We start from the raw sequence: 10716 nt of genomic DNA, 5'->3' as shown, positions 1-10716 counted from the left end.
AAGGAGAAGAGAGAAAAGAGAAGGAGAAGAGAGAAAAGAGAAGGAGAAGAGAGAAAAGAGAAGGAGAAGAGAGAAAAGAGAAGGAGAAGAGAGAAAAGAGAAGGAGAAGAGAGAAAAGAGAAGGAGAAGAGAGAAAAGAGAAGGCAAGGCTCTGGGGAGATCTTAGAGCAGCCCTTCCAGTACCTGAGCAGGGCTACTGGAGAGCCAGGGAGGCACTTTAGACAAGGGCTGGGAGTGGCAGGATGACAGGGAATGGATTGAAGCTTGTGGAGGGGAGATTTAGGCTGGAGATGAAGGAGAAATTCTTTCCACTGAGGGTGGTGAGACACTGGAACAGGTCCAGAGAGCTTGTGGATGCCCCCTCACTGGAGATGTTCAAGGCCAGGTAGAGTGAGGCCTTGAGCAACCTGGGCTGGTGGAAGATGTCCCTGGCAGTGGCAGGGAGGTTGGAACTGGATGATCTGTAAGGTTCCTTCCAACCCAGACCATTCTATGAATCAAAGTCACAAGAGCTCTTGCACCTGGTCCTGCCTGAAGTGGGTTTGGTGCTGCCCTAGATCCTTCACCCTGTGAATCATCTGCTCTTGGTGCAAGCTTCAGGGCAGCATCTCTCCAGCTGGTGAAGCTTTTGGAATAGAAACTTGGCACCACCACCCCTTCAGGGGAATTTTGTGAGTCTGGAGTGAAACAGGAAAGCTTTTTTGACACCTTGATGCCATTTCTTCCACCCTCCCTGGCCACCCCTGCCAGTAAGGGATGGGATAGCTGGGGATAAGGAGTGCAGTAACCACAACGTGGTTTGCACAAGGACAGCCAAAGGTGCTAGGTTGGGTTCCTCTGAGCTTGTGTGTTGAGCTTCTAGAGAGATAAATCACAGCTGGTCACTCCAGGATGAGTTTTCCACCACTGGTACCTCCAGGGGGGCAAATCATTTGCCCTCCCTCGGGTGGTTCTTGCAGGGTGAGTCACTCTCTGGCTATGACCATTTCTTTCCACGGACTATAAAAAGCAGCCTGGGTGAGTAGCTCCAATTTGGGGCTTTTAATGAGTTAATTTAGGGATGACACAACTCGTGTGGAGTGACCCATTCGAGGTGGATTAATCCACCGGGGGATGGACTCATCTTGGTCGTGGCATCCAGCACTGGGGCCTGAAAGTTGCTCAATCAGAGGAAAACATTTTCAGAACCTATTTATTCCCTTCTGTCTTTAAGTGCTCACCAAAGCAATCTGGAGAGCCTTGCACCCACACCTCCTGACATTATCTGTTTGCAAGACCTGGAGCAAAAGAACCTGCCAGAACCAAGGTCCTTGAAGCAGAAAGGTGCTGATCTCTCAGAGCTCTACAGCAGGTTTGGGCTGGGCGTTAGGAACAATTCCTTTGCTGCAAGAGTTCTCAGCCATTGGCACAGGCTGCCCAGGGAGGTGGTGGAGTCCCCATGCCTGAGGTGTTCAGTGAGGTGCTCCAGCCCTCTGATCATCTTCGTGGCCCACTCTGGAGCTGAGTTGTGCTCTCAGGCAGTGAAGGGATGAGTCTGAGCTGTCAGGAGCTGCTGAGTCACTGCACCTTGCAGTCTCTCCCTTTACACTGCTTTGCTCTAAGGAACTAAGTTCTGCTTCCTAGCTGGAGCGGCCTGAAGAGCTTAACAACAAGCTCGGGGAGCCCTTCCACTGAGGTTTGCTTCGAAGAGTTGCTCTAAAGTGCACTTCCAGCTCGGGTTGTCCCCTCTGTAATTGGCTGTGAAAAGACCTGAGAGCTGGTGCTAAGCAGAGGTGGGGAAGCTGTTAACTCCTCAGCCAGTTTTATTGTGTGTGATCTCTGCAGGAGGATGGTGGCTTACCAGAAATGCTGAACTCCAGGAGGTTGCAGTTCCGAACACGCCTAGGATGAACATTCAGCACAGCTGGGGAGGTGTTAATGTGCAAAGCTGAGGATTTCCCCTCAAGCCATAAGTGCTTTGTTGTCCCAAAAATTAGCACCCTCCTGCTTTGGAGGGCAAGAGGGAGGTGTAGCTGGGTGTTGAGATAGCTGGGAGCAAGAGAGTCAGAGGGGTGAGCCCTTTGTGGATTGAAAGCTGTTTGGGAGGATTTATTCCGGGGGTTGGGTTTCAGTTTGCATTGGGAAAAGTAATTTGGGCATCTTGCTATGTGGCCACTGTGTCTGTCCAGAGTCAGCAAACCCAGGAGCTCCTTCCTGTTGGAAGAAAGCTTTCAACTATGTGAAAGCTTCTCCCCCTCTACTCCACTCTGGTGAGACCCCACCTGGAGTGCTGCATCCAGTTCTGGGACCCCTATTGCAGGAAAGATCTGGACATGCTGGAATGTGCTCGGAGAAGGGCCACAAGGACGAGCAGAGGGCTGGAGCACTCCTGCTATGAAGGCAGATAGAGTTGGGGTTGTTCAGTCTCTGAGGAGACCTTGTTGTGGCCTTCCAGTATCTGAAGGGGGCTACAAGAAAGCTGCTTAGGGACTTCTTAGGCTGGGAGGTAGCGATAGAACTGGGGAGAATGGAGCAGAACTAGAAGTGAGTAGATTCAGACTGGATGTTAGGAAGAAGTTCTTCACCACGAGGGTGCTGAGACACTGGCAGAGGTTGCCCAGGGAAGTGGTAGAAGCCTATCCCTGGAGGTCTTTAAGGCCAGGCTGGATGTGGCTCTGGGCAGGCTGATCCAGTGTGAGGTGTCCCTGCCCATGGCAGGGGGGTTGCAACTGGAAGATCTTGAAGGTCCCTTCCAACCCATTCTATGATTCCACAAACATCAGGCAGTTCACTGACAAACAGCCAGAGTTGGACTATAAAACAGCAAAGAACCTCCATGCCATATCCCTTTGAGCTCTCTCCCGACAAAGTGAAGGAAATAAGAGGAACAAGTGAAAAACCAAAGCTGCTGCTTCTTTGGTTTGCAAACAGCTGAGATCCCACCAAGGCAACGGCTGAGACACCACCTGTGGCAAATCAGGAGGCAAAGCAGCTGAGCATGGGGCAGCTCTCCTGGTTTGCATAAACCCAAGAGAAGCAGATGATTGCTGCCCATTGTCCTCACCCCTCCCCAGCTAAGTCGTGCCCTCATCTCAGGCATTTGCAGCTTGTTAGGACCTTAACTGACTCTTGGGCGTGCCCCAGCAGGCAGCTGGGTTTCAAAATACCCAGAAACCAGGCGATCAGGCCTGGCCACTCTGCTCCCTCACGGTTTAGCTGGCAAACAGTGGCTGCTGATTCACAGCTCGCAGAGCACAGCTTCTCTGCTTTCACAAGCCCTGGAAGAGCTCAAGAGGGAGACCCAGCTAACAGCGTGGTCCTGCCACTGAGCTTGCATCCTGGGGTGTGCTTCCTGCTGCTCCGGGTTCCCTTCGGAGTGCCATCGCTGGCACCATGAGCAACACAGGCACAAGAAGCGATCCTCGATTCTGAAAGTGAGTCTCGGAGCTGTCTGGTGGTGGAGGGTTCAGGCTGGACTTTCTCACTCGAAGCTTGTTGCACAATCACATCCTCTGCTTGCTCTCATGCACATATCATCCGCAGGATGGAGCTGGTCCCCAGCGCCCTTCCTTCTGGTCAGCTTCGTCATCTCAGGAGGGCAAAGCTGCCTGGCATCGTGCTGGGACTCTCGCTCTAGAGCTCTTGGGAGGTGAAGGGATGAGTTCCCATCTGAATGGCACAGTAATCCTTGGACAGCTTTGAGAAGAGTGGCCTCACCTGCCTGCTCTGCCTCAAATCAGCATGTGGCCAGCTGAGGACAATCCACCGCACTTTTACAGGTGCCACTCTCCCAGGTCAGTAATTACTCTCCTTGTCTCGCAGGTGGAGAGGCTGAATCACACCAAGGCAGCTTGTCTGAGCCCCAAAAGCAGGAAAAGCTGCCCCTGCACTGACCATCCATCTATCCCGCCACCCACCCCGGTATCCATCCAGCTCTCCGTACCTGGGGCTCACCTTTGCTCTCCCGGAGGGGGTTGCTGGTTCAGCTGGAAACCGCAGAGTTTTGGATGACGTTTTCCTCTCCTCCCACTGAATCAGCCTTTTATTTACTCTTTGGAATGCAAAGTAACAGGACACCCTGCAAGATTTATCTCCCCCCTAATCTTTTGTGTGGCTGGGGAAGTTGCAGGACCGGCTCGGAGCTTTGAGCTTGCACAGCTGGGGTGGTTTCGGGGTTGTCTGGCAGGAATCTGGGTGGGAGGGCACCGCCGGTGAAATCTGAGTTTAGGAGTCACCCAGAGCAGGATCCCGGTGAGACTCGGCGGGGAGGAGAAGCCTTTGTCGCCGGCCGCACGTCGGAGTTCGCCTTCGCTGCTGTGGCTGGGGGGTGGCCTCGGCTCCTCGGCTGCAGTTGCCGGGAACGGCCTCCGTAAGAAGCCTTCTGCCCCACCGCAGGCAACCTGCCTCCTTTCTGATGTAAGCAGCTTTCCCTCCTTTCACGTGGATGGCATTCCAGGGGCTGGGAGCTGAGCTATCCTGCTTCTCCAGACGGTGGCTGCTGCTCGTCCCTGCCTCCTGCGGGGCTCTCCCGGGGATCGAGCTCCTGGAAGTTGCCTGCAGTGGTTGAATTGTTGGAGTTTGCTTGCGGCCGGGACAAAGAAGAACTTCTTGGCTCTGGGATTTCAGCAGTGCCTAAGCAAAGTGCTCTCCTTCCTCCCAAAGGCGTTGACCCTCGACTCTGCTCTCATCATGCTGCGGTGGCCACACTGATAGGAGGAGAGCACGTTAGGAGGAGAAGGAGGACACAGCTCTTCTTGAGTGAACTGATCCCGAGTGGGACGAGCCAGAGCGTTCGGTGCTGTCTGCTGCTATTGCAGGGGGTAAGTGCCTTGAGCTTGGCGTTTTCATTCCTTCTTTCGTTGTGGTGGTGACACGGCTGGGCTCAGCATCCTTCAGCCAGACCAGAGAGAGACTGGAAGAGTCTCACCCCAAAAGCAGGTGGCAAACTGCTTCCCGGGAATCGCTGCCTTGATATTTTGGGACTGTGCATCTGGCGGAGAGCAGGGCCCCGCCTCTGTCCTGGGGACTTAACAGCACCAAATGCACCCCGGCTTGGGCAGCCCAGACTCGATGCTCTCGGAGGTCTTTCCCAACCCGGTTAATTCTGTGTGATTCTGTGGAATGGGAATCCTGCCACTTAGGGCTCGAAACTTGGAAGGTGAGTGTCAGGAGGATGGGACCAGGCTTTGTTCAGTGGTGCTCAGTGTTAGGGCAAGGCATAAGGGGCACAAACTTGGACGATAAGAAGTTCAATCTGAGCACAAGGAGGAGCTTCTCTAATTGAAGGGTGCTGGAGCAGGCTGCCCAGAGAGGTGGTGGAGTCTCCATCTCTGGAGCCATTCAAAACCTGCCTGGACATGTTCCTGGGTGACCTTCTCTAGGTGACCCTGCCCTGGCAGGGGGGGTTGGGCTGGGTGATCTGCAGAGGTCCCTTCCAACCCCTCCCATTCCGTGATCCTGTGACACCAGCTGCCTCCCAGCTGTCCAGTGCTTTGTGTTCAGCTTGCTTTGGTAGCATCTCCTTGTTCCAAGAGCCAGGTGGGCTGGTACAGGAGGCTGTAAAATGCCTATGGCCTGGATGACAGCAGGCACCAGCAGCTCGAGGGTGCGAGTTACTGCTGGGGAGATTCCCCTTGAACTCCAGAAGGCAATTTTTCCCCGTGGGAACAGTCAGACACTGGAATCGTCTCCCAAAGGAAGCAGTGGAGTCTGTTGGACAGTTTTGGGAGTCGGCTTGCCAGGCTGCTGAGCCAGCTCCTTGCAAGTCCACTGTTACCTAGAAAGGTTGGATCCTTGGGGTCCCTTCCAACCTGGCATTCTGCGAGTCCGTGAAGCTTTAAGACACACCCTAGGCCTTGAAGATCGAGTTTGCATCTTGCCGTATCCCAGGGCAAGGGTGTTTGCCTGGCAGCTGCCGGGGGGAGACATGCTGACGAGGAGAAATGCTCAGAAACAAAGAGCAGTGCTTCCCCTTTATCCTTGCGCAGCTGCTTTATCCCTAAAATGTGCTGCTTTATGGGGGCATGGAGCACTGCAGTCAGCCAGGTAGGGAGTGGCTGCAAAACTGGAGCGCTGGGCAGGGTTGGGCAGCAGTGGAGAGCCGAGAGCAGCTCCTGACATCAGCCAGCCCCGGCAGTTTCAGCAGGCTGACTAACAAAGGCACCTTTTGAAGGGGAATACCGTAGATCAGGAGATGCTTCCTGCTGTGCACTGCTCTGCTCAGCCCAGTGGGGTGGGATTCTGGTAGCTGCTGAGGGAGCAAGGAAGTGGGGGTCCAGAAATATTGCTGTGAAAGCATAGAAGTTCTGTCGGGTTTATTTTCACCTAAAGAGAAAACAGCAGGGGCAGAGAGAGAGAGAGAGGAAACAGCAGGGCCAGAGGGAGAAGAAACAGCAGGAGCAGAGAGAGAAAATAGCAGGAGCAGAGCCCTGACTCCGTCTCTTTTATTTCTTTTTAACCCAGAGAAACACCTGCAAAAGAGCTGCAAAACTTGTGCTCTGCAGCGGGGAAACAAAAGTGACCCAGCAAGAGCCCCCCTGGGGCATGGGACTCAGCGGGCAGCTCCTGTCACACCCAACTGAGCCTCCTGGGACATTTAAATGTGGGGGAAATCGTTTCCAGGGCTGGGTGGCAAAGGGCTCAGATCGGTGGTGGGATGGCTGAGCACATCCCAGGTGGTGTTATGTGTAAAATGGAGAAGGGAGGATCCTTTCAAGGAAGGTGATGTTGGTCCAGCCACGTTTTATCTCGGCTGAATGTAAGGAATCTAAATACTGGAGAGGAAGGGGAAGTCATTTGGCCAAGGAGGGGAAGGTGATGGAGTAAGGCTGCGTCAGGGGTGCAGATAGCAGTGCTAAAAGCCCCTTTCCAGCCCCCTACATTACTACATGTTCAGAACCCAGGGCTTTGCTGCTGGTCCCTCACTTTCTTCTCCGAGGACGTCATTTAATATGTGACCCTCGGGTCCCCGGGAGCTGCTGGTGGTAGGCGAGCAGCAGTCCGAGGGCCACGCTTGGATCCGGGTGCGGTTCCTGCTCTGTGCCCATGTTTTGCATCTGGTCTCCTCTGATGGATGAGCAGTTGGCTCCTTCTTAGCGTGCCGTCGCTAGCTGAAAGCAGGTTTCAGAGTGGGATGAAAGGACTGTCTGGCGTTAGCAGCCTCTGCCCGATGTTTCTGGGGGCAGTGGGCTGGTCGCAGGGGCTGAAGTGACTGCGCACGCCGCAGAGTGTCCTCTTTGCAGTGGGATTTCGTGGTCCGGCGGCCCGGGAAGCGCTAAGACCTTGGGTACATAAAGCTTTGCCCTCGAAGCTGTTGTGTACAGCGGTGCTGGAGAGCCCTCCTGCTGCCCGTGGGGCTGGGAACAGGCAGGTTTGCCTGGCTTCCTTCACGAAACAAAGGACGTGGCAGAAGGGTCCCTTTGGGCGATGCAGAGCTGGTGCCAGGCTTTTGGGAACAATTTTCTGGGCACGACCTTCTCCTTTTGTTTCCCCGCGGAGACGCCTGTGAAAGGGGAGAGGCGAGATGCGGGAGCGTGGGGGAGCCCGTGGGGTGCCTCCTCCTTCCTGCACCTGCCCAGAGCACGGGGAGGAGGAGCTGGGCGCCCAGCCCAGCCGCGCCGAGGTGAGCGGCAGCTGCGCCATGGCCGCCTGAGCCATGGAGCCGGGCCCCGGGGCCAGCGCTGCTGGCATTAGGTACAGCGCCCAGCTGCAGGTAAGGGTGGCGCCGGGGGAGGGCTGGGGGCTCTCCTAAGAGTGGTCCCTCTGGGGCTCGCCCGGAAGCAATCCGCTTTCCACCAAGCTGCCTCGTCCAGCGCTCCCATCCCTTGGAGCTTCGCGGGCAGCACTGCCCAGGCCGGCACTGACCAAGCACTCTGCCAAGCAGAGTGGCTTGGCAAGGGAGGGAGCCTCTGCTGCCCCTCTGCCATCTGGTGAGGGCAGGAGAACCTGTCTGGGGGACCATGCCCAGTGAAGCAGGGAAAGGCGGCGCTGGGAGTGTGGAATTCCCACCCAATCTGTGCCAGTGTTGGACCCGCTCCGTGCCAGCGCTGCCAGCGCGCTGAAGGGTTTGAGTCCGGCTAGCAGCTGGGGAGGTGAGGGAAAAGATGGACCAGGTGGAAGGGAGCTGCTCACAGGTGCTTTAGCAACAGGGCTAACAAAACCTGCTCAAGCTGCCATGAGGTCTGACTCGAACGGAGGGCTCTGGAGCTTGGTTAATTAACCAATACATTACCAGTGCGCTTCGAAGCTGGAGTGGGCTTAGGCTTGGCTTTGCAGCCAGGCTTTCCCGGCTGGGGGGCTGCTTTGGGTTGTGCCTTCAGAGCTCTTTGAAAACCAGGCTGTTTGGCTAAAGCAGGACAGGATTACAGCTCACCTGCAGCCTGTCTGGTGCTGGTCTCTGGGCCCTGGCTTTAGTGGTTGTTACCTGGTGATGGTGAAGGATTTGTCAGCTCTGGCACCCGTCAGAAGCTGCCTACAGCAAGGAACAGCTTCCCTTGCCCTCAGCCCCACTGACCTGTGTGTGGCAGGGCCCTGGTGACTGCCAGGAGCAAGAAGGAGATGCTTTTGCTGATACCATTCAGCTCCTTGTTCCCTGAGTGGGTTGGGGTGACACTGTTGTGTGTGGCATGATCTTCCCTGCCCTACTTGTTCTCCTGGCAGAAGGGAGGTTGTGTGTTGGTGTCTTTATGCTGAGTGCTTAAGCAAGGCAGCAGTGTGCCAGGTCCTTTCAGAATCACAGTGGTAGAAGTTGGAAGAGAGCTCTGGAGATCATCCAGGCCAACCTCCCTGCTAAAGCAGGGCACCCACAGCAGCTTGCCCAGGATTGCAGTGCCCAGGTGGGTTCAGGATCTCCCCAGAGATGGAGACTCCACAACCTCTCTGGGGAGCCTGCTCCAGGGCTTCGGCACCCTCACAGCATCCTCCTGTTCAGATGGAACCTCCTGGGTTCCAGTTTGTGCCCGTTGCCCCTTGTCCTGTCACTGGGCACCTCTGACAAGAGTCTGGCCCCAGTTTCTTGCCCCCCACCTTTTAGCTCTCTCTGAGCATCAATCAGATGCCCTCTGGTCTCTCAGCCTTTGCTCCTCAAAGCCTTTCCCCACTTCTGGTTGGCTTTACCCCCCTTGCATCGATACGAGAGGAGCTGATCTGACCCAGGGGCACTTCCCTGAAGACAGGGCAATAACCAGCCCCAGGAATTTGTCCTCTGTGGAGCAGCTGCCGTTGGACTTGGCTCCCAATAAATAAAACAGTGGAGCAGCCACGAGGCGTTTTGCAATGGCTGTGGCTCCTGCTGCGGCAGAGAAGGAGCTGAGACAGTTCTTGGGCACAGGGAGGAGGAGAAGCTGCTCCTCTTCAGAAAGGGGCAAGGGCTGTTCTCTGGGGTGGGTGAGCTGCTGCTCAGGCCAGTTTTGCTGCTGTTGGTGCCAAAGGCAAACAGGGACGAGGAAGGCAGGAAGAGAAAAAGGCTGCGAGTGTGCCAGACCTTTGCCCAGCAAACAAAAGATCACTTTGTAAAACGCTGAGGGAGCAGCAAGAGCATTTCTGAGGGCCTGGCTGTGGGGAAGGGATTGGATCAAAGGTTCTCACCTTGCCCAGGGTAGAATATGTCTCTTCCATCCAAAGGCCACCGGCACTGAGCCCTGCAAATAACTCCCTTCAATATCTGTGTGAGAGGCTGAGGAGGAGGAGGGAGCAGCTGGTAGGAATGGGTTTGCCAGACAAAGGCTTTGCCTGCTTGGAGATGCTGCTTTTTGCCCTGCTTTTGGCTCCAAAGGTCAAGGGCCACATGCACCATGAAGCTCTGAGTGGGTCAAGAGCGTGGGTGAGAGATGTGCTCAGCTTGGGGTGTTTCAGTGAGGTCTGGAGCTCAGCTGCCTCGGTGAGGCTGCTGGAGGGAGGTTGTTGCTCAGTACTTTGTGTAGCAGGAAGGATGTGCTTTAGATCAGCTGTTCGCAGCTGTGCTGTTTCTCCTCTGGTCTCGGGCCATGTGTTGCAGGGAGGACATTCATGGCTCATATCTGTGTCAGGCCTGGAAGGCAGCTTCATTCCCCACTTCTCCCCAGGAGCTGCTCAGATGGAAGAGCAAAGCTCTCTGCTAGGGCACAGCCAGAAGCGTGGTCGCTGTTTTGAAGCTGCTGTGTTGCAGGAGGCAGCGGCAGAGGCTGGTGTGGGGCAGGCAGCTGAGCCTCTGCTGTCCTGTGCAAACCCTGAGCTGAGTTTCTTCTGCCATAAACCCGAAGGAATTTGGTTTCTCGTATGACTCAGGACGGTCACAAGACACCTGAGTGCCGTAGAGGATTGAGCTCCCAGCCAGGTGTGTGTGACTTGTGTCTTTCACTATTGCACTTGCCCTCTGTGCCTGGGAGGCAGACAGTCTGGAGGACTCTGAGGACAGCCTGGAGGACTTGGTGTCCTTTATTTCCTGCTCCACATTCCCTGCTTGGCTCTGATGTCATCGTTCTGTACTGTCAGTGCCCTTCAGGAGGAACTGAAAACAGAAATCATATCCTGGCAGAGTTTCTTCAGCGCTTTGCTGCCCACGTTAGGGCGGCAGAGCATGACCCTGCCTCTTGGAAACTGAGCTCTCAGGCGTGCTGCTTCCTTGTGCTTCTTATCAGGAGCGAGAGGAGATGTGAGAGGATTATTCTTATCAGATCTCTTCCTGGAGGACTGTGAAGTCTGCAGCAAGCGCTGCTGGAGGGGCTGATCTCAGGAGCTGTGCGGCTGCTCTGGAGCTGC

The 10716-nt window shown here is 55.4% G+C and overlaps 1 long non-coding RNA gene across 1 annotated transcript; it reads left to right on the top strand.

Moving 5' to 3' along the window:
* The first annotated feature begins 2410 nt into the window (after positions 1-2410).
* LOC135191224 (uncharacterized) lies at positions 2411-4794 on the top strand. Its single transcript, XR_010308771.1, has 3 exons — positions 2411-3413; positions 3523-3773; positions 4642-4794. It is a non-coding gene; the product is annotated as an uncharacterized LOC135191224 (long non-coding RNA).
* Positions 4795-10716: the final 5922 nt, after the last annotated feature.

This window comes from Pogoniulus pusillus, chromosome 38, assembly GCF_015220805.1.
Source record: "Pogoniulus pusillus isolate bPogPus1 chromosome 38, bPogPus1.pri, whole genome shotgun sequence".
Lineage (NCBI taxonomy): Eukaryota > Metazoa > Chordata > Aves > Piciformes > Lybiidae > Pogoniulus > Pogoniulus pusillus.
The sequence above is the reverse complement of the archived record's forward strand: the minus strand, read 5'-3'. Positions and strand labels throughout refer to the sequence as shown.